At 41.5% G+C, this 24,672-nt stretch overlaps 1 long non-coding RNA gene across 1 annotated transcript; it reads right to left on the reverse strand.

Annotated features, from left to right (window-relative positions):
- Positions 1-328: 328 nt before the first annotated feature.
- On the reverse strand, positions 329-22,914 carry LOC133280030 (uncharacterized). The gene is made up of 3 exons (XR_009747039.1): positions 22,856-22,914; positions 19,648-19,727; positions 329-842 (listed from the first exon to the last, which is right to left on the reverse strand). It is a non-coding gene; the product is annotated as an uncharacterized LOC133280030 (long non-coding RNA).
- Positions 22,915-24,672: the final 1,758 nt, after the last annotated feature.

The following is a 24,672-nucleotide window of genomic DNA, read 5'->3' on the forward strand; positions in this document are numbered from 1 at the left end:
TACATCTCCCACTGGTGAGGCTCTGGAGGTAGAAGCTCCTTCCAAACCTCCCTGAAAGGGAAAAAAGCTGCTGTCAAGAAATACATTTTGGTTAATTTTAATGAATTTGATGAAAACTTATTATCCTGGGTTTTTTGTTTTTTTTTTTTGTTTGCTTGTTTGGTTGTTTTTTTAGCAAAGTTTTGAAGCAAGCCAGGCTGAGTTTGGGTACGTTATGCCAGATATCTAAAGAAAGAGCTTTCTCTGTGAGGTTTGTGTAATCTGGAAAACCGATTCTGTACATGGTGTGTAGATCCAAGTACTATATTCTTTGAATTAGGAGATGTGAGAGGCTGGCACAAGAGGTTATGTGCTAAAGGAATGGCCATGCTCTGAGGTTACAGAGATGAGTCATGTCTCCATGAAGGAAGCCCTTCTCTATGAGGGCACTGTGGTCTGTGTCCATTTTTGTTAACATGCTTGCCAAGTGTGGTGAGTGGCATCCTGCAGAGTGAGGGAAGACAAATCATGGTACAAGGGCACACAATGCAAACTCGGCTGGGAGAACTTGAACTGGAGAGTTGATGTAGGTGAAGCTTACACTAGATAATTCTCATGCATTTATCAGAGTTGGATTATCCCAGTTCAAGCCATCTTCAGGCTGCTGTAATTATGGATTGTCACTGTGATCTAGAGGAGGGTCATCTAAAGGAAACCTTTGAAAAACAGTGTTGTTGGAGCCTTCCTTGATATTGACTTTATTTTGGGGCTTAGATCTTGGCAGTGCTAAAGCCAGTGAAGGGTTTTACTATTGGCTTCAGAGTGGTTAGGCCATAAGGTTTTTTCTTAAGGAAATTTCTAGGCTAGAACACAAAACAGAACAGTAGTGTAAAGGGGCTGCTTTTTTCTATAATTGCCTTCATTGCTGACATTCTATTTTTCTTCAGTCAATCAACTCCTGCCTTAATTACACTTTAGAGAACCTATGGACACCAGTATTTGCAGAGCTGATTCCCAGAAGCATTTGCAAATTTGCCTTGTTTTTAAATGGGCTGAATTGTGTTGCCTGTTAAAATAAATGCACTTGTCAAATCCCTTTCTTCAACAGCCTTGCCTTACACCTTGCCTTGACAGTGTAATAATGTCTGTAAAAACAACCTAAATGCCACTTTCTACCTACAGCCACTTCTCAGTCCTCAAATGAATGGCAAGAAGGGGGTGGGGGAGAGAGAAATACTAAACCTGCATGCTGGGATAAGTGTCATAAGGCTAAGGAGCCTTTGGCATCACTCACAAAGACTGGTGAGACTAGGACAGCTGTATGTACTTAAGAAAATGCTGGGGGAAAAGAACCTAAGAGGAACTGATGGAAATACTCTATGCAGATTATTAAGAAGAGAGGAGAAACCATTTATTTGTTTGCTGTTGTGAGGTTTGTGGCTCTGGAAGGGATGCTCTGCTTGGCACCTGACGGATCCCCTGAGTGATGTGCTCTGCCCAGAAGTTGGATGTGTCTGGTCCAGAAATTTAAGAGTTAAATAACTTCCCATTGCTGAGTGGGATACAGGAACAACTTTTCCTACTGCATCAGCAGCTGCCAACAGAACTCAGTGACAACTTTATAAATCACACCTGAAGCAAATAAGAATGCTGTGTTCGAAATGAGCCCTTATCTCTTCTTGTTTGCACTTGGCTATTTTGTTTCTAAAGGTCATGGGTGGAAGCAGAAGGAGCAGCCACAGGGTGATGTATGTTGCCTTTGGCACTAGGTGATTAATTTGCTGTTAGGGCACAGTAACGTGAAAGTGAATGGCAGAAGCTGGCGCGAGGGATGGAAAGAAGAGGTGAAAAAAGTTATGAAGCAAGCATGTTAAAGAAAAGTGAGGGGAAAAAAAAATAAGAGATGCATCTGCACAGCCTCCAAAACTCATGTAGCTGTTGAGGAAAATGGGAAAGACAGATGAAAATCAATTATTTCAGCCAGCTTCTGTCTTCTTTTTTGGTAAATGATGGAGAATCACTTACTTCTGTGTCCAGAAGGGGAAGATTTCCTTTTACCTGGTACTTCTCAGTTGCCATCTCTATCTAGCTCGTACACTTGCTGCTTACCTTATCAGGGGTCACTGTAATAAAAATGCCATATTTACTCATGTAATCCCTAACCTTTCAGCCTGGAAAAGTAGTGGGAAGTGGGAGGGGAGCTATTACAGAGCAGCAGCCATTATACTTACTAATAAGGCAATAAAAGAGTTCACACCAGAGGTCTGAACTTACTCTTAAGGTAATAGAGAGTTCAGATATCCATGCAGTTCCTCTAAAATATTCTTCCTGGGCTGGGTCATCACTTTTGGAAGGGCATTTGATGATGCAAATCTAATTTGCCTTCTTGTGAAATTGTTTTAGTGGTTAATACCCCAGACTCTAAAAAATCAGGGATTTAGTTGAACCTGAATATTCTGAACTTTAGCTCTTTGTCATTGGATCTTGCTATGTGTCTACCTGATAAGCTGCAGCATCTGCCTGTAGTTGGACAACAGCAACACAGGACAAAAATCTCAGCAACCAGGTCCTAATACACAATGATTCTTTGAGCTACATGCTCTCTGTCACAAAAATCATTTTCCTTATTAAAAGAAAAAAAGCACAAACAAACAATTTGCATAAGGTTTCCTGGCAAGTTCTGGTGTTGAAGCAATCAAGCAAGCACAAGAAAGACCATTTTAATATATGTCAAATTGGACACTGCAAACCTTAGTCACCTGAGAAAATTTAAGGCAATTCTTGTCCAGCTCAGGAACTCAAAGCACTTTGAAAACATGAAGGAATTAAACCACGTGTCCTGTCTGAGGTAGGTGAAGTATTTTTATCCCCATTTTACGGCTGGGTAAACTCAGACAGTGAGAGGTTAAGTGACTTGTTCAGTATCACAGCTGGTTGGGGAATGGAAGAGGTGAAACCACTGGCAAAGGCTGACCTGTAGAGTGTGTGTGTTTATGTGTACGTGAGCAAGAGTTTCTTCCCTAAAAGCACATAACTCCATGTCCTGGGTTCAGCAGTAGCAGTCATTACCATGACACTCCATTTTACTGGTTTAAAGCACATGCCTTTTGCAGGGGGTAGAAATGGAGCCTGTGGATGAAAAAATCAAGATGAGGTCAAACAGGAACACAAGGACAAGCTGGCACAATAGTAGCTGGTTAAAAGGATTAAGGAGTGGGCTGTGTTGTAGAAACAGGAAACAATGTCTCTTTCTGACTTGGTTGGAATTAGTTCAAAGTGCCCTGCATGGGATATAAAAGTCCTGGGCTTAGAGGGGAGCGGGCAGGCCCAGCATACATGTTTAGATGTGACCCAGCAGAGCTAGAAGTAGGATAGAGCAGTAGTTCGAGCCAAGACTCTAAAACTAAGGAGCTGAAATCCAATTCTTTCCCTCTTTTGATGCCTTCTTGGGTGAGTTGAGCAAGCAACTCTCAACAGGAATCATCTGCTTTCTGTTAGAAGTAAAAAATGGGCATAAATCAGCTGCCAACCCATGGCCAGAGGTCACTGGAGATGCCAAAGAGGGTGGGAGTTTGATACGGGTCTGGCAGATGCAGCACAAGACTTACAGGTAATCCAGCCCTCTGGAGGAGTAGCTAGCATGTTGACACTCCATGGCCTACCAAATGGTACTAGGTGCCTATTTAGGCACCTGAATCTTCCCTTTTACTGTATGAAGACCACACAGGTCAGTGTCTCCATTTGAACTAGAGATATCCATGTGTGTATGGCCAATTGCACTGAGACTGAAGAGTAAAAAGGCAGATGCAGACTGCAGCATGGATGGAGCCAATGTTTAGTAATAGGTGGCTGATATGCGTGCTGGTACCTCAGGGATGTGATCCAGTCTGTCTGTATGTACACGTGATGGCTGTCACTGCCTTGGGAAGATCACCATAACATCACAGAGATAGCTAGAGGAATAAAAAGTGTCAGAAGCCAAGGAACAATTGTCAAACAGGGCACCAATACCAGACTGAATCTCAGTTTTAATTCCAAGATCATTGGTGAAATTTATGCAAAACTGAGGTTCTTATGATCATGGAACCTGGTATGGCGGAAAACAGGTGCTTGTCAAAAAAGATAACCCCAAAAGATAACCAAGGAATACTAGAGTGGAAAGCAGGAAGCACAATTAAATGAATACGCTGAAGGTTTACATTTTGCCTGGGCCATTGTGTTATGATCTTTACCAGATATTTAGGGGTAGAAGGAAAATACTATTGCACCAAGCTAAGTTTCTAAAGGTCCATTTCCAACCCTTGCTTCTACTCTAGAGGCTGTGATGTGATCCAGCATCCAGTCTGGAAAAAGAATATGCTGATTTTAGTTCTCTTTTCCCACACTTTCTTTATATTGCATACTCATCCTATGCAGAAATTATTTTTACATGACATCCAAGATGTCCATTCAGCTGGAACTATAATTTACATAAATTATGAATTATACTGCACATACGAATCATTTGACTTACGGTCTGTGGTTTTCACTCCTCTCTTCTACTTGGTTGCTTTTTCAAGGCTATCTCCTACATGAACCTGCAAATTCCAACCCTGACTTCATCCACCATCCTCCCACAGTGATGTCAGTTTGCTACTATGGAGACAGTGACATCACTAGAATGTCCAGCAGATGACAAATTTCAGGTGATGGAAAACCAATACACGCTTCTCTGAAATGCAGATCCTGTTTTATTTTCCATGCTTGTTCTGAACTGAAATCTGAAATTGTGCATTGTAGAAGAAATATCCTACTTTGGACAGAGAAGAAATATTTGGGTTTGTGTGTTTTCTGCATGTCTGCCAAATCAGTCAGAGGGCAAGATAAATTCTTAAACCAACAGTCCAGGGAGAGCAAGAGGCAGCTTCAGCAGGTGATTTACTGAGTACATGAAGAACAATGTTCACTGGAAGTACCATCTCTCCTTGGCTGTAGAACAATCTTAGGAGCTTGTTTCAGTTGTCAGTGAATAGCAGCAGCCAGTTGGGTTCCTTCAGGTGTGCAACATGCACAAATTGCTGACAGACCTAACACAAGGCCCATGGGAAACCTTCATGAGCTGGTGAGCAGCCAGACTGTCTGAGGACATGTCAAATGGCCCTATGTGTGAGCAACTGAATCAGACAGACCCCTGATGACTCACCTAAAATCCTACAAAAGGACTGTGGCAGTAAGCCCTGGTCTGTGCTCTGTTAGATGTTAAACAACATCTCTGCTCCTAGCTCTGTAATTCCTGTCAACTTTGGATGAGTATCTCTGAACCCTTCTCTCTGGCAGAGGCCATATTCTTACCCAAAGAAAGATGGTTCAGAAAACCATCTGAAAGAAATCTCAACAATCATAAGCTGTACTTCACATAAAGGAAGCATCAAACACAGAAATTTTACCATGGCAAATATTCATATATAACTTGTACTCTAGTAACAAAGGTTCCATGCCTTCTCCAAAGTGACATATCCTTTCACTGTATTACAGGTGGCACTAGAAAGCTTTTTCCAAAGACAATATACCTAAAGGAGGCCTACAAGAAAGCCGAAGAGGGACTTTTTACAAGGACATGTAGTGGTAGAACAAGGAGAATGGCTTTACACTGAAAGAGAGGAGATTTAGTTAGATAAAAGGAAGAAGTTCTTCCCCGTGAGGGTGGTGAGGCCCTGGCACAGGTTGCCCAGAGAAGCTGTGGCTGCCCCATCCCTGGCAGTGTTCAAGGCCAGGTTGGACAGGGCTTGGAGCAACCTGGTCTAGTGGAAGGTGTCCCTGCCCATGGCAGGGGGTTGGAACTGGATGAGCCTAAGGTCCCTTCCAACCCAAATTATTCTATAATTCTATGATTCTATGAATATTCACGTTGTCTCTCTGTAAACTGGTGCTGTTTAAACATCTAGAGATGAACTTACCTACCTAAGGCTCCCTTTGTAGTCGATCAAGGTAAACAAGCATTCCTAAAATAAGATTCACTGAACCCATTCTAAGTGTCCATATCAGGATAACATACTCAATCCTTGACTCAGCTGCTTCTGTGACTATTTTCAGTAGCACAAAGAAATCCTGTCCCATTACTTTATCATTTCCCTGAAGAAGTATTGGTTTGCTTTTTCTAGCCAAAGTATATGGCCTTGCATATAAGATAGTTTAAGTTCTTTGATTTCCCCTCTGTCTTTTTACTTCCAGAATAAAAAATTATTTCTTTCCATCTTTAATCATGTTATTTTTTTCCAAATCTGTGATCATTTTTGCTATACCCCATTCCCAACTGATCTTAAAACTGTGTTAGAAACAAGAATGATAAAAATTACTCCAAAAATTGGGTTAGAGAGACAGAAGAAGGACATATAATCTAATAATAAGGCCATATAATCATGACTATTGTAGATTTGGCCTAAATCTTGCCTGCTGGGCTCTTTCATATGGCCACCTTCAGACAATCAAGTTTTTGCTTTCCTCAGAAATACATTTAACCCTTGACTTTCCCACAGAGGCTGCCAAAGAGATGACTAGTAGCTTCAAAAGAGCAGTAGTGGCTTGGACTTGACAGGCATCTAACTAGGAAGGACCACCAGCTTGTCTTTATGGAAACCATTATCCCAGATACCTCCGGGAACTGACATTACGATGCTGTTGACTTTTGCCACCTTGGAACCACTAACCCAGAAAAGTGGATGGAACTTAAACCCCATTTTCTAAATACTGGGTTTGTATTGTTTTTGACTGATCCTCCCCCTTGGGACTCCTAATTAAATTATTTACGCCATGTGTAGTACTGAGGCAGTAATTACAGAAGATCTTGCAGGATGTGTCTCTGCTGAAGCTAAGCAAATAAGATTAGAATTCTTCCTCCCAGATCGGCAGTGCAAATTAAATATTTATTCTTTCATGTAGGGAAAATGTCAGCTGTTTCAAATTACCTGTGAAAGATCTCAAATGATTTGGAATCATGAAAGATAAAAGTCTGACTTCTGATTGAAAATATTCTGTAGGTTTAGGGTTCTTTTCCACCTTTTTTGTCTCTTTGGACTAAGATCAGCCCATGAAATTAATACATTCATGCTATTCTTTTTTTCCTTTTTCCTTCTTCTTTTTTTTTTTTTCCATTTGTTAATGTTAGTAAGGTGTTCTAGTCAGAACTGATCATTTTACATTTATAGCCTGTAAAATTCCAGGCTTAAAAGGATACTGTCAAGTCAAATTTGGCTCCAAATTAAGGCTTGGCCTGGGAATCAAGAGACATGAATTCTAATCCCAGTGACCTGGTGTGTGACCTGCTTCACCTCCTCATATCTTGATGTGCCTCTAAATAAAATGAGAGATACAACGCTCCTTTCTGCAATTACCTGTATCGCCTGTGACAATCTCACTCTTCCAGGCACTACAAGACATCTTTCCCCCCTGAAAGAAGAATGATGCGGAAAGAAAGGTTATTTAGTAGTCAAAGAAACAAGCTGTGGAGCCATTTTTAACATTACAGGACCAAAGTTGTCACTATTGCAACTCTGCTGATTCTAAATGATGTTGAACATGGCCCAGTGTGTACATTCCATTTCCTGAAGGACGTCAGTGGTGAAACGCAGCCAGTTAGAAAATGCAACCCAAAGAAAATCAATCCCCGTGCTCCACCTGTGCAGACAAGTTCACTCACATCCTTATCAGTGCCAGCCCCAGCTCTGACCTCACGCAAATTTGGAAGTCACTGGTGAGGCTGTAGGAAGAAAGACAGCTTCATGAACCCTGTAAAGTTTGACCTCTTTTTCTGTCCCATCCTGCATCTTATCTTGTTCTCAAGGGTTATTCCAGGAGGGCTGCAAGGAGAATATCTCATGGTAGCAAAGCAGCCTGTATCTTCTAGAATAATTCCTTTGTGTTCAGGGCTCTGCCAAAGCAAACACTTCTCCCTTCTCCTCTCATAAATGCAGTCTTTCTCCTGTTCTGTAAATTCCCCCACATACAATAGACCTATTATCAAAATAAAGAACAATAAATAATGTGGTATGTGGAGCATGGAGCAGAAGAATGCCCACAATCTTACCTGAGGTTGGTCTCCGGCTGCAGGAACTGTGGGAATAAATATCTGACCTGAGCTTGATCACTGCCAGGCTGTGTCCCTCCAGGCTGAAATGGCCACATATATATCAATGAATTCCTGCTCACTCAAGCAATAGAAATACCTTGTATCTACCTGTAGACTGAGGAAATTTTGCACAAGCCAGTGTTTATCTCACACTTGAATTTGGCTTTCCAAGACACCCTTACCTAGCTATGGATGGTGGATGATATCCCTGGTGGATACCAGGAACAAGCCAGAAAAGGTTCTCTTCCCCCTCCCAAGTCAGGAATGAGCAGGTGATGAATGTTACAAGATGCCTGATACACATGTGCACCAGCCCCAGTGACAGATGGTGACTGACTCTTTCTACTCAAAGAGCCCATCTGCCAAGAGGGGAAGACTTCACAACCCCCATTGCTGAAGCCATCACCTCTCCTCTGTTTCAGATGGAATTAACAGGCCCTTTATTTTGGGGCAGAAGAGATGAATGTGACTGTTGGGATCAGCAGAAGCAATTTTCTGACTGATAACTTATTTCAGCGCATTCCTTTTCAATGCAGCCCATGAAAATGATTAAACCCCTGCAATGTCTTACCCACCCAAAACATCTGTGGGCTGCCCACCCAGACAAAATCCACACAGGTTTTTGCATCTAATCGGTGGTCCTTCTGAGCTGTGTTGCACCCCAGTACTCTGAAAACCCCTGACAGCTATGGCTTAGGGCCAAGCAATGGTTTGAATGGTGGTGATTTTACAAGCCCTTCCTTGTGTGACTATTTTCACGCCCCCTTCCTCACTCTGCGAAACACTAGGGGACAGCCATAAATTTGTGATACATCATCGCTCGCACTCCAGGCTGAATGCAATATTCCCTTGGCGAGGCTTCATTAAGAGGAAATTCATGCCTTAAACACCTTGCAGTCTGCATTTTTGACAAGTCATCACATTTTTGTGTGCCCTGCTTTATTTTAAAGCCCCTCTAGTAATGACATTCCTGAACAGAGGCTGCTTTGCAGCTTGCAGAGGGGGAGCCTTTGTCATCTGGGACCAGTGGAGAAGGAAAAATGTGATGTAGAATACATATTACAATGCAGGGGAATAAACTGTTGAGTAATTTTTTCTTCTTGGACACCAATACCACTGTCCTTTTTTGGCAGGCAGGTCAGGACAGCAAGAAGCTTGATGTCTTGAATCAGTAAGAAAATTATCACACATGAGCAGAACATGAGGAAACTTGTATAATAGTACAGAGTACTGCTTTATCTATACAAGACCCTTTGGGGAAGCTGTCTTCTAACTTCAGAGTCCACCCTGAATTGTCAGTTTTTCATTGCAATGTTGTCCCCTGCCTAACCAACTTTTCTCATAGGTACCAGCAGTGACGTCTCCAGTCCCTAGTAGAGCTTTCCATGTGTCTATTTGCACATTTCTAGCTCTCATCCCTTAGCCCACAGCAAAGTTGTGGCAGAATGTGACTTACAGATTTAACCATGAAAAGAAATCTGACTCCAGGGTTTCTCCCCAGAATGGACAGGCTCTCTGTCCATTCAGGACAGAATGAGAGATCTCTCTTTAAAAAGAAATACTTCTATTTGAGAAAATAAGTAAACAGCATCCAATGCTTTCCAGCTTGGATAACTAAGGAGAACTACCCAAATCCACTTATAGACATAACAATAGAATGATCTCTCTTTGTGTAGATCCTGGGGATCTTCACTGTTGGATTGCTAGGTGATACGTGATTTTGATTTTGTTTTTATCTCTATTAAACTCTCACACCAAAAAAACCCAAACAAACCAACAAACAAATACAAGGCCTCCTAACCTCCAAATAACCACTAAAACCTACCAATGCGTTCAACCAATACATCAGCAAGACTCCTCTACTTTAAAGACCTAAAGTTCCTACTGTCTGTGAAAGCAAAGAAATCTGTTGTGTTCTGAATGTTTAGATAAGCTGTAGAGCCAATTGTAATGATTTAAGATGACTGTTTTAAGATGACTATCCAATGCATTTAACCAATATATCTCCTACAGTGACAACTTAATGGGTTATGTGAGTGGGAACTCAAGCAGATTTGCTTCAACTAGTTTCATGAGTTTTATCCTGTTGATTCTGGACTGAAGAAAATCATATGTGATGATAACTCCTGATGTAGCTGTGCTATGAGTTAGGAACCAAGAGCCGGAGAGCTGGGATGAACATCTTCAGGCTGTCACCTCTTCAGTTGCAATTCCTGACTTCAAAGATCATCTGCTTGACACCCTCAAGCTGCATGTCCCACTGCTGAATTCCCTCTGTAAAACTGGTAAGTATCAGGACAATTGTATGGTACATTGTAAAGTCTGCCATGTTAGTGCTTAGGTGAACCGGGTTTAGGTGAATCACAGAATCATAGAATCATCTGTTCAAATTTTAGCAAAAGAGGGCTATGAACCAGGGAAACCAGTGCGTACTCAGTACACAGAACATCACAAGTTGAGAAAAAAAACATTTTTCATCATCATCTAAGGAGCTCACTACTACACAGAGCAGATTCACTGAGTTCACAGGCCCTGTGAGAGTCACACTGTGTAAGAGGTTTCTTGTCATTCAGCTTGAAATCAGAAAATGGTCTGATGGTCTGATAAGGCTGACATACAGCCTAAACACAGCCTGGGCATGGGAATATGCAGGGAGTGGACAGAAATTAAGAGAATGCAGGATGAAGCCTGTGAGAATTAAATAAGACTATAGGTGGCCACCATAACCTACTGTCTACATCTATTTTGCAAGCTGTCTGTTTTACAAATGCTACAGGTTCCATCCACAACCAAAAAGTAATTCTCTTGCAACCAGTGTCAAGGATGAACATTGCAAGAAAGCCCCAGTGGGTCACTTCTAACTCTTTGGTTTGTACCACCAGTGATGATCCTACAACTGGGACCTCATCAGTGATGTGCAAGAAAAAATTAATTGTGTTCTCATAAAATACAAAAGGGTGAGGCTAGTGTCCTTTACGAGGTGATCATGTAATCACAGGCTCCATGGCTGGTATGCCAACTGGGCTGAGAAATGAGACTGAAACCCTTCAGATTTAGTGATTTCTTGCTGCCAAAAATAGTTTCAGTTCCCCACCTTCTCAGACCAGGATGACAGAGTGTAACCACACATACCTACAGCATTTACTTTCACCATGAGGAGGTAGAGCTCAAACACAGTCAAGATAATGTGGCTTAAAACTGCCATCCATTACACAGTTGTATGAGCATGCCTTTTGCCCACCCCAAATGCAAGGTCAAAGCTCACCCCTTTCCCATTAAGGGTTAGCTAAGCCAGAGCACATCATACATCTGAAGACTATGCACATGGACAGGTCCTATAGCTGACCCATTAGCTGTGAACTCATTAGGCCACTGGACTTAATCACAGGTTCTCTCCCTGACCAAAGCAAATAAATATCTTTCTATTCTTCATGAACTTATATCTGCCCATATATTTTTTACGGCTGCCATTATTAACATCATTAATTTTATAAGCAATCTACTATCTAAACTGTAAATTCCACCTTTTCTTGGTGGTTTATAATTTGACTGTGAAAATTGGGCTGAAAATTTGCAATTGTCCAAGACATATTTCACCCTGGAGATACCTTACCACAGAAATGGTGCTTTCTTTTTCTGTAAGAGAAAAAAGTAAGAAAGAAGATGTAAGAGAAGAATTCATCCTGATTTTACAGCTGGAGAAAGTTCAGATAAAATTCAGCTAAATACATTTTCAAAGAAGGTTTTTCTTTGATAAAGATCACTGAAATAAAAGAATCTGGAACACCTACTGATTCAAAATGTAGGCAGTACACTGCTGCTGCCTATGCAGTCTCTGCAGTATCCTTTCTTTTTGGGCCTGAGCAAGGGTACAAATAATGGAAAAAGTAAATACTCAAGGGCAGTGGTCCCAGGCTGCTTGTGGATTAAAAGGAAGGATGGATTTATCTTCAGACCTGAACCCTCCCCTGTGGAGCTGTCAGGCCCAGGATCTAGGTGTCATTTGAACACCGAGATCTCCTGAAAGCCAAAGGGAGTAAGGAACTTAAGTTGCACAAAAAAATTGTGCTTCAGGCTTACTTCTGTCCTGTAACAATTCTTTACGAAGGCTCATGGTTTCAAGAAGACTGTTTATCAATTACTAATAAAAAGGATTGCCAATGATTAGAAAAGCAATCAACTAACTCACAGACAAGATTATAGAATCATAGGATCATAGAATCATACAGAATCATAGGATGGTTAGAGTTGGAAGGGACATTAAAGATCATCCAATTTCAACCCCCCTATCACAGGCAGTATGAAGAGGTAAAGAAATACACATGAAAACATCAGCTTCAGAATAAGTGGGGCTACAGAAAAGCTTTCCCCAATGGAGCTATTGCAAGACTCTCCGCTGAAACACATGGCAAAGGTATCTACAGGGAGGGTGGACAGGAGCAGAAGGTGGAAAGACATAGGCTGGATGAAGTGACTTGTCTAAGGTTTGCGGGGAAGGACGGCAGACATGAAGGCTGACTCCAAACCTTTTGACACCTTAAGCTGCCTACTTCCCTTTCAATCTTGCTTTGTTTTCCCCTGAAGATCTGTTTGAGGGTAAATATCTACAGGCTGCTTGAAATAACTTATCTTCCCTTTGAAGACATTTAAATGTTTGCTTTTCTTACACTTCATGGATTTCTTCATTTTACATCCCTTCTCTTTGCTTTCATTCAAGAGGATGGAATGAATTAACAAGCAGCATGTGAACCTCTGCTCTTGTTAGTTACACCTAAATACTACTAAGCCTATTAAGTTTATTCCTGGAACTGTCCTGTGCTACCACCCCCAATAACATTTCTGTTCAGTAGATTCCATTTCCTTTGTTCTTACTTCATTTACTTGCAGCAAGGGACTCCAGCAACCATGAGCTTGCTGCTAATTAGCTGGCAGTAACAGCCTCTCGTTATTCAGGAGAGGCTTGGAGAATGTTTTCTCGGAGTCACATGGTGGGACAGCTTTTTAATAACAGCCATCCTGTCTAATTCTGCCTTTCCCTGACTCCTCATATAGGTATCCAAGATGAGTCCATCGGTATTGCTGGGGGCAGGGGTGTGTGTGTGTGTGTGTGGGATTGTGTATTTTTAAAACAGATGGAAAAGGAGAGAAAACTATTTTGTGACTTTCTTCTCCGGAGATTTTTCTTCCTGCAGTGTGTCTGTGAAGGGTCAGGGACAATGTGGGATGTGACACCTGTCACTGCAGAAGGATGGGAGAAGCAATTGTCTCCCTCCCAGCTACCCTGTACACCAAGAAGTCCATGATGCCCCCCACACTAAGTGGAAAACTCATCCTGTTAGTTATGTGTGGCAATGTGGACTTGCAGCCCAGAAAGCCAACCATATCCTGGGCTGAATCACTAGCCATGTGGCCAGCAGATCGAGAGAGGGGATTCTCCCTCTGTACTCCACTCTTGTGAGACCCTCTCTTGCAGTCCTGCATCCAGCTCTGGAGCATCCAATATAAGGACATTGAAGCAAGTCCAGAGGAGGCCATGAAGTTGCTCCAAGGGCTGAAGCACCTCTCCTATGGAGACAGGCTGAGAGAACTGAGCTTATTCAGACTGGACAAGAGAAGGATCCCAGGAGACCTTAGAGCAGCTAAGCTGCCTAAAGGGGCCCATAAGAAAGCTGTAGAAGGGATTTTGACAAAGACAGGTAGGAATAGGACAAGGGGGAATGGGCTTAAACTGACAGAGGGGAGATTTACATTAGATATTAGGAAGAAATTCTTTGCTGTGAGGGTGGTGAGGCACTGGAACTGGTTAGCCAGAGAAGCTTTGGATGGCTCACCCCTTCAGGGCTTTGAGCAACCTGGTCTAGTGGAAGGTGTCACTGTCCATGATGGGCAGGGGCTTAGGACTAGATGAGCTTTAAGGTCCCTTCCAACCCAAACCATTCTAGGAGTGTATAATTTGCCACCATATGCTCCTTACAAAGGTCCTTGATTTGGGTATTCACACCGTGGTTCTTCTCTCTTCTGCTCTGGGACTTTAACTTCAATTGACAGAAAGAGCTGGCAGACAGGCGTCCTAGTGCTGGTGAGGATTATGCACCTCTGCCTGGTGGGTTTCCCAGTCTCCTCCTCCACCCACTACTGTACACAGTGGAGAGAGGGGTACAGGTGCCACCCCACTTCATGGCATGACAGATGTTATCTTATTGCCCAATCAGGAACATGAACTTTGGGTATCAGGCTTCCAGGAGCAGTAGAGTTTAAGACACACCAGCAGGCTTTGAAGAGCTGCAAACCTCCAAGCGTCTGCCCCACTTTCCAGTAGGTCAGCTGGTGTTTTTCCTGGCAAGTGCAGAAGTCTGGTGATCCAGGGAACCCACTAACCCTCTCCAAACCCCAAAGATGCAACTTTTGGCACATGCTGGTCACCAGGTGCCTCTCTTCTGTCTGAGCAAAACAGGAAATGAGTCAGGAGGGAAACACACTCAACACGAGGAATTGCCCTCACAGGGCTTGAGAAGAGACCACCTCAGAGGTGTTTGTTGTTCCTTGGCAAGAAGGATGCATCTGGACACCGTAACCTGAAGTGACATGGCTGTGTGCTGTCAGCAAAGGGTGGGGACAGGTGGAAAAATCTGGTGTCTTCTGACACCTTATTTACTCAAATCCTTCTGGCTCATGATGATTCCTCTGAACCCATTTCTCAGTCATCAGGAATGAATGTCCAGAGCTTGCGGTGCTCTGCACTTCTCAGGGATCTGAATGAGGGTGCCAGAGGTGTAGGTTTTCAAGGAAAGTGCTGGCACCTTCTCTGTGAGGTGCAAGGATCATGCTGGGAGACACCAGTCTCTGTTTGAGGAAGAGCAACATAGCATATTTTAAGGTCAGCTCTTCAGTGAATCACAGAGAGGGAGGCAACACTTCTGGGTTCTGGCTGGCACCACACCAGCATGCTTCTTGCACCATGACTTTGCTCTCTGGCATGTATTTCACATCTCCCTCTCTGCTGCTAACCTCTGGCAAGGCAAGCTGCATGCAAAGAGAGGAATGACATCTACTCCAACATCACCTTGGGCCTGCCATGAAACTCAGTTTCCATCCAGTCAATTTCATAAATCCTGCACCCTTGGGCTAAGGGGCTCCTACAGCCTCCAGAAGGGGAGAAGCAGCACACCTTTCATTCCTGAGAAGGACACTGAGCTATCTATAGGTTTAAGGGTTTCACCATTGATGAGATCATAGAACTGTGGTGCTGCGTGCTTTTGAACATGGCCTTCTTGCACCTTCACGTCCCTCCCCTCTTGGAGAAGTCAAAGCATTTTGCCGTGTTTCTGGCTCTGCCCCAGCCTCTCCACAGGATGCAAATCAGTGTGGGAGGCTGCTCAGTGTTCCTATTTATCATTTCACTGATAGCTGCACCCTACAGCTCCAAGAAAGGAGGAAATGGAAAAGCGTGGCTGTGCTCCCAGCAATACAGCTATTATCATCTCCCTATGACCGTGATCAGGAAGGCATAGGAAAGGAGGAGGAGCACGTCTGCAGGAAAGTGACACAAGCTCCTCTCCTGTTACACCCACTGCAGGAGTAGGTGGGGAGGAACCAGACTGAGAACTTCTGCAGTGGGCAGCAGCCCACAGATCCTTCTTGTGTTGCTTAATGCAATGCAGAGGGGCACAATGTCCAAAATCACCTTTGCTGACTTGTACAGAGGATGCATTTGAGCGTTCCTGGTTCTGAGCAACTGTTGCAAGTACAGAGCAATCCAAGAGGGCACTGTGCTGTAAGCACTTTGGTGCTGTATGCTCCTCTCCATCAAAGATACCAGTTACACTATGTCATGTAGGCAGGCTTGTTTCCAAATCCTCCTTCAGTGGGATTTTTCACTTAATTTTCATTTATAAGGTTTGATGGGTTTGGTTTATTTATTTTTTTAAAAAATAAGGATTTTTTTTTTCTATCTTGGAGGGAAAAAAATGTGTTTAGTCACTATTGCTTCAAAGCAACTGTCCTTTTTGGAGCAAGGAAAAGAGATCTGGTCTGTTGTTGTGAACTACTGAAGTCCAGTTGATCCTTTGCCTACTGTGAGCAAATTGCAGTCGTGGGTACTAGCCCATGTTTTCCTGAGATTTTGCATTCATTTAATGACCTGAGCTTTGCAAAAGACAGACGCACAGCCAGCTGTAAGTCGCAGTGTGCTCAAGCAATAATACGTGATGTGTCCTGAATTCTATAGCTTATATAACTCACCTTCAGTATAGAACCTGGGATGATCAGGAGAGGACTTCATATCTCTTCTTCAAGACACAGCATAATAAACTATCTAAACTGCACAAGCTAGAATCTTTCATGAGTGTTATATTTCAGCCCAAGCCTGAAAACAACAGGCAACTTTCTACAACCAAAGACTGCTTTAGGCTAAATTCCAAGGCCCATATTCAGAGAAAAGTAACCTGATTTCTGAGCTGAAATACACACAAGTTGCAAGGCTGGTCCTGCTCTCACCATAAACCTTGGTCTTTATTCCAGTGCCTAAAAGTGGATGTAGGACATCACTTTGAAGAGGTACTTTTGTTTCTTCTTTTTTAACAAATGGCAAGAAAGACCAAAATCAAAGAACAGCAAAAGGCTGCTTTAGCATCAGTATCTTCAGTATTTAAGAATATGCAAGAGCTGATAACATGATGGGGGATCCCTGTAGTATGCTGGGACACGAGATGGGAGAAAGTCTAAGAGTAAAGGCTGGGGAAGGTGCAAGGCAGGTTCAGCTTGATATTTGCTGGGATGACTGATAGCTCACAGCCATGTATGAACATGAATGCTTGAGGCTGTGGAGAAACATAAGAGATGATCTCTGATGATTACAATAAACTGGACCAGTATTTCAAGAACAACTCATGCAGCCTGGTCTCAAAGTACTAATCTAGGCTCAGGTACCACTACTGCTGATGGACTGCAGAGGTAAATGTTCTGTGGCTCATTTTAATTTTGAATTAAATGGAGTTAATACTAATTCTTGTGCTGGAAAAACCTGAGGATGGTGAAGACACTCCTCTTAGGAGGAGTTGGCATGAGTGGGAAACTTCGCCCTGAACTTCAGGCAGGGCAAGGTTTCCAGCTTGTAACTGATAGACCGGAGTCCAGATGAGAATGTTTATCCAAGAATTAGCGTGTGTAAATCTCCTCAACTCCTGTTTATCTGCCCTTTCTGCTCAATGCCATGTACTCCTTTCTGCTTGCCTAACAGCCCGATTCCTGAAGCTCAGAGACTGCTGGGATCTGACAGACAAGTCTCATACAGACATCTATGGCAGGAGTGGAAAGACCACAAGTACCAGCCAAATTTATACCATGCAGGTGCACATTTAGTCTGATCCCCTGCTTTTGTCCAGTAAAAAAAGTCAAACAGTAGATCTGAAAGCAAAATATTTTGTTTGTATGAACTCCAAAACTTTAATCAAACATGACTGCTTGCTACAACACTGTGATTTGCTCTTTTGATTAATTTGTGGGGTCTTTTCTGACAGAAAGGAAATATCAGTCATCATTGCCTGGTTTATCTGTGGTGGGATTTACTTGGATTTTAAACATCGTAACCTGACCCAGATTGCTTTCATGATTAAAGGATGGAAGAAAGCATTTCAAGGAAGAATCATCTCCCATTCTAGGAGGAGATGAGGATAGCAGCTTCTACCCAGACTCCACTGTCTGTCTTGTCAGTGATTACCTCAGGCAGAGATGTCTGCATTGGAGATAGTTGTATCAGCCAGTATGTATAACATCCACATTGCTGCTGATTTTACCTGTAATTAGGATTTCAAATCCTGCAAACAGTCTCTGAAGTCTTCTAAGAACACCAAAATTCATGACGAATTAAAGTTATTGGTTTACTCTCTGAATAGAAAGGAAGAACAACTACAGTTAAATCCTGCAGAGAATTGGGAGTGAGCTATTAAGATGTCAACTCCCCACAGTGTGATGTTTTGGATACTCAAAGTTGCCATGGGCTCAGGGTTGAAATGGGTGAGTTCATAGAAGTAGCATCAATGAAGAGTTACTGAGAAGAAAGACAGCCCCCGTATTTCAGGAAGTACTTGAACTGTAAATTCTTCGAAGTTGGGAGAATATTTGGAGAACTATCACTATGCTCTTTGTCTATCCTTACAGTCTCTGAGGCATCCGCACTTGGAAATTACATTGAATATTTATAGAAATAAGATACTGGGCTGGACGGGTCTGTGACTGAACACATACAGCTATTCTTACATCCCTGACTACTAACAGCACATGTGCTTACAGAAAGGAAGGTTGGGCTGCTGTTTTAATATATAAGTCCCTGATAAATACAGAGCCCATAGAACTGACTTTAATATTAAGCAAATTCAGAAGAATTCAGCTGATTACAAGGTGGAGCTGTTAACTTGTGACTTTATTTTTTTGCTGTTTGTTTGTTTCTTTTACTCCAGTTATCATCTTCACATGTGAGTATTGTTTCCAGATGTTGTATATTTCCCAAAGCAAGAGGATCAGCATTCTTGTTTGGTAATGAGAATGGTATAAGAGTGTATATTGAATAATTGCAGAATAATGAAAAATGAAAGCAGTGTTTGAGACAAGCTCAATGTCCAGGTTCTCACAGCCCAGCAAGTTCTGCTGTGAGGCTGCTGTGAGGTTTTCCTGACAGACTGTACAGTCCTAAAAATGATGTTTAGACTTCCCAGCTAAGCAAGTTGGACGGGGTGTGTGTGTGAGAGATGGACCTCAAGATTCCTAGATGTATTTCTCCAAGGAAGATGTTCAGCTGGTGTAAATTGGCACAGCTGTCTCCCAGCAATCCCCTTGGTGCACTGACACTTTGACTGAGAGACCGGGGAGCTCCTGCCCCTCCCCGCACACAGGAGGGTAAGGCAGATGGAGTAGGCATTTGGTTACCCTATATGTTCTTATTAATGACTTCACGGCTTGTGTATGAGAACATGCAGAGGTGGGACGGAGATATCATTTATGCACAGTTCCTAAAACTCTTTTTTTTTCACATTTATCCCCAAGTGCCCTTCTTCCATGTTTTAACCCAGAAAAGGCAGACACTTCAAAACTTGGCTGTGGTTCAGCAGTCACTTCTGTTTAGAATGAATTGCTTTACATCCTGCAAACAGCTTGTGTTACACAGTCCATATGCCTCACATTCTCAGTTCAGATCCTCTATTTGACTTTCCAATCAACTTGTCCTGCAAAGCAAGTGTATGTGTCAGAAGCAGCTCAGTTTGTTCAGTAATGAAGCAGTACTGCATTAGCAATTTGGGTTAGTAATTGTTAGCATTTCTTTTACTGGGCAGAAATAACTGAGCTGCTATTTTTTATTACAGCCATGATCAAAGTGCACCAAAAGATATTTATATTCAACATAAAATATAGGCACATTTTAAACAGATGTCATATTCAATAAAGAAACAATAGATAGGCAGAGAGTTTGAGGATTAATTTATTTTATCCAAATAAAGGAAAATTGATACTTTGTACCCTATCTGTGGACTATGAAGTAAACCAAAAGTGTCTAGCTTATTTGTAGTCACCTGCATCATCCACAGCCTTCTACCCAGCTGTTACTGGTAGAAGTCACTTCTCGTTCCCATATCCTGGAGGAGCCAACTTCCTGCAATATATTGAAAAAAAAAAAACCTGCAAGAAAGATGCTAGTACTTCATATTCCTTTTTAAATCTTTCCATGACCTTCATGGGCATGGTGACCCAATGATGTAAGCTATCTGTTAGCTGTCTCTCTCAGCTGATAAATGAATGAAATTTATACAAAATCTAATGGACGCACAAATGTAAAACATTACTTTCTGGGGAAGGTGACAAATACAGAGAGAGAAGCAAAATTATAAACATTCTTCAGTCAAGACTTTGGTAAAGAATAAGTCTTTCTACATGCCTGTTTTTACAGTGTGTGTATTCTGTGTGGTCATGTCTTTGCCAACTCAAATGGACAAAGATAGGCAACATTTCAATGTTTTTTCAAAGCTGGATGTAAGTCATATTTTGTTAAATTCCTTTAGCAAGTTTTGACCTTTCCAAGAATATCTTGGATGTCAGTCTATGGCTTACAATTTCCAGGTTGCAGCAGAAAAAGAACCCAAACCCTATTGTTTACAGCTGCTTCAACACAAGCTAGGAATAGTCTTCATTAGATGGTTTTAAGAAAGATGATTTCAAGAAAGATGGCTTCATGACATACATTCAGGCCATGTGTATTCAATGTATTAGAGGTTGAATCAACACACAAAATTAATGGTCTATGAATGAAAATATCATTTTAGTGAAAGCTGATTCCAGGTTCTGTCTGGCTGATTAAAGGAAAGGCTCTGTCCTCAATGACCTATGTGCTTAACAAGTCATAGAAGTACTCCTACTGACTAAGCCATATTTGACTACACTTTGAATACAAATCTTTTTTCTGAGCGAGTCCTACCAAAACACTGCCTCCAGATGACCCAGGTGTATCTGAAGACCAGTCATTCAAGCAAGGGAACTGGTGTTGTTTGACATTACTTGTACCCACAGGGATCCTTGTTTTATGAATAGCTACAGATTGCTGAAGTGTATTAGTGACAGCAGCTTCCTGTGCCACCTGCTTTTGGAAAGGACTTCAGACGTGGATTCTCATTGACTTAATATGAAATTATTAATTGAGGAAAGACAGGAGGCAGGATTGAGCTTTCTTTGGGAAATCATTTGTGTCAGCACCATTTAGGCACTGGTTCCAAAGTCTGGAAAAGTGCCAGGAGAAAAGCAGTCTCAGTAAATTTATGTAGGCCAGGGAAACTAATTTTATTAGGTAAGGAGATAGGCAAGCTCCCCAGGAGTTATCTCAAAGGCATTTCCTCCAATTGTTTAGTTCTTTGTTTTTAGCATCACACATTCTTCCTTCCCCTCCTACTAGAGAGTTTACTCTGAACCGTCCAAAGGCTAGAGGCATTTGTCATGGAAGCGGCGTGTAAAAGGCAGCATGCCATAGTATCCATTGCATGTCAACAGCTCTCTCTTTCAAAAGCACTGTAAACAGCTTGCCTTTGTGGCTTCCAGGTCAGGGAAGTTTTTTGTTGTTTTCCCAAGTATTTAGTATCTTGTCCATTTCCTTGTCCATGTCTTATGATGCTCCATAGCACTTTGACATTTATTAGCCGTGTGAAACACATTTTGGAGGAACCATTTAATCATTTCTGACCTCTTCTCCTTCCTCTCTAGGGGAAAAGGCTGCACATCTACTGCTCTTCAATATTGCCTGTAGTCATGCTAGGCTTCTGCCCAGATTCCACTCATTGCTCAATTCTGCTTCTTTTGTGCGTGCTCTTAGCCTCTCTCTCTGGCGGTGGCTTCTGCTAAACACATCAAGCTTGCCAACACCATTGGACTTAAAATTCAGTACTGGGCTGTTACCATGACTCACCTAATGAAAAAGGAACTATGAAGTAGCTGATTTGATCCTTTGGCCATTTTCAAAACGTGGGAAGCATTCCATTTACTTCCACGTGCCAAAAGTTACAGCTGTATCTGAATGTTCTGTTGAAGAAAAATAAGCAAATAACAAAGCTCTATTTGTCTGAAATGTTTTATATGTCCATTTAAGAGTAAGATGAATTATGTTCTGTTTGTCTCTGTTGACTATACAGAGCTTGAGATGACAATCATAGATGAAGATATCATAGAGCAGCAAAATAGGGCTTCTCCTTGTGGGCAGAACAAGCCAGGAGCTGAGGAAAACCACAGCCCAGGCTGGTCTATACTCTCACTAAACTTAAGCAGACCTCCTGGACCAGTGAGTGGAGAGTGGAGCTCCCAGGTGAGGCTGGATGGTGCAATTCAGGCCTGTTAGTGTACTCAGGGTCCTGACATAGGTGGGCATTATAGATATGGAAAATCCCCTACCCTATATGACTTGTCGCGATGGAAAATCCTAGTAAAACTGAGACTGGAACCTAGATCTGCATTTTATCATGAAATCTCAACTGTTAGCTCTGTCAAGCATATCTCCTGAATGAGTTCCACAAAGGTTCTTCGGTTTCCATTTTAGTGGTCACTATGTTTATTTGTTATCTTGAAAAATGACACCACTTTAATGGATATCATTAAATAAAAAATAGCCTGGGAACAGAGTTTCCTTTTCACTCAGTTAAATCTATTTGGAGCTGCCATGAATAAAACCACCAGTGAAATCCTATGAGAGATACAGTACAATGTTATATTGCCTACTCAGGCTAAGTCACAATTAATACTACATTTTTGCTTTCCAAAAAATTGGCCATTTTCAAGAAAATGTTGACAAATTGAGGTATTTTAATACAGAGCTTAGTGTGGGTAGCTTCTCGGGAGAAAATTAAGGGATAACGTGGCTAAAGTTTTTAAGTATATGCAAATACCTGCAAATAAGTAAGTCAGAGAAGACTCTTTGCACATGCAAAAGTTTATAAGTCACCATAGTCAGTACTGCTGAGGAAATAAAAGTGAAATTCGCTTCTTCGTAACACAAATATCTAAATCAAGTCAGATGAATTGCTGTCTAAAACAGCCCCCATAATGGAGGAAATTAAAACGTAGCTGGAGTGTTGCTGAAGGTAGAATGTTATTATCCTACACTGATGCTTGGTTGAATAGTTTGCATTTTTGATAGATATGCTTACCATTATCCCCATTCAGATTACTACAAGAAATAACACTGTTACTGAAATAGAAATCAAGCAGCAAGGTGAGTGTTGTTAATCAAAGGAAAGAAGCACTTACACAAGGCAAAACCTTGCTGGGAATTCACTATCCCATTCAGATTTCTCACCTTCGTGTCCTGCAAAACAAACAACATAACATACTCAAAATGCTGTAAGAGTAAAATTCAACAAACTGTATCCTTTTAATACCTAAACTACTGAATTTATGTTTTCATTGACAGCATTTAAGAGACATCTATCTCACAATACCCATTTTCATTAGCTGAATACCAACTCATATGTATTTACACCACTTCCAGATTAATATCACCATTTAGGCTACTGTGACCTTAAAATTCATCAAAATTCTCCTTGTCAAAATAGCCTTGACTCAGAAACCCCTTAGGTAGTTTTCCTCCTCAGACAGTACCAGAACATCCTCAATACCCCATCTCATTACATTCCAGACCAACAAATTAGCACATCTGATAGCTTTCCTGCCTTGTCACCCAATTAATGAAAACCAGATGCCTTCTCTGGTGTCAAATGCAAATTGTTTCCCACATCCCATTATGCCAAAAAGCATCACTTCCCAGGGTTCCAGGGGCCCAGTTCCTTTCACTTTTATGGATATAGTTGCCCAAAACCTTAAAGGGGTTGAGCAGTGAAGCTTGTTACTTGATAGTTGTTGTGAAGAAGATGGTGAGATTGACTCTGACTATCATGGTGAACAAAGACATGATGCCATGATGACATTGTCTGTTTCATCAGCCAGGGAGCTTGCTGAACCACAGTTTCAAAGCACAACCTTCCAAGAAAATACAAAATTAAAGGAATCCCCAGATTTATTGTCTGTGCTTCAGCACCTGGCTCACTCATTTGATGAGTTCTTCAGTTCTTCCTTAAAATCTTAAAATTAAGATCTTTTGTCCAGTTACTTTTAGAAGAAGGTTTTAGGCTCTTTGTCTGTCTTCTTTTATTTTTTGTGGTTATTTTTCCTTTTTTTTTTTTTTGACAGAGAGCAGCAAGACCTACTCTTAATGTCCTAATTAGTATTACTTGACAGTTTTCTGAGAATTGTTTTACACATAAAAATAATTTAAAAATAAAAATAAAATATTCACTCTTTTAAACCACAATATGAAGTCCATTTTTCTAATTACAACTTTTAGCTTATTAAGTCCTCTAAGGATGTTTTCTTGGATGGGGAGGAGAACTACATGCAACTGATCTCTGCTTCAGGCATCTAGGTCTCCTAGAGAACCCAGAACTAAGTCTTAATTCAAATGACACATTAGACACACACATTAGACACACCCAGAGTCTAATACACATGCTTAGAATCTCTCTGTCACAAACCTAACAATTTAAGACATCATCTACCACACCTTTAATAATTTGTATTTTAAGCACCCCTTTAGGAAAGCCTGATAATGGCCACACCTTTTCTTTCTCCAAACACTTCCCTTAAACAACCTCCAAGTAAAATGCTAAATTAATAATAGTTTTGTTTAGGAACTAGTTATCAGGAGCCAGAAATTTCAATGAAGTGGAAAAGAAGTGACTGGTTTCGTGGTTTGGATGCATTTAAGGTTGTGGTTATGCATTTTTAGTTTAAAGATACCTTTGGGATATATCAGTCTAAACAGAAAAAAAAAAGCAATATCAGGAGAGTCAGCAAAAATAAAATTAAGGCAGACCAGCAATCTGGAAGACATTCCAAAGAATCACAAAAAAAGGAAAACTGGAAAGAAACTCAAGAAGTCACCAATTTAAGGCTGGATTAAACATTTCTGATGTGTTTTTTGTTGTTTTTTTTTAAAGCCTTCTACAACTGACAATAATAAATACTATTCTCTTCCTCACTAATTCTTCTCCTGCTCTACCACTAGGATA

The sequence above is a fragment of the Pezoporus flaviventris genome, unplaced genomic scaffold (assembly GCF_033815535.1).
Source record: "Pezoporus flaviventris isolate CSIRO_AGI_PZ_B2104156 unplaced genomic scaffold, CSIRO_AGI_Pfla_v1 ptg000079l, whole genome shotgun sequence".
Lineage (NCBI taxonomy): Eukaryota > Metazoa > Chordata > Aves > Psittaciformes > Psittacidae > Pezoporus > Pezoporus flaviventris.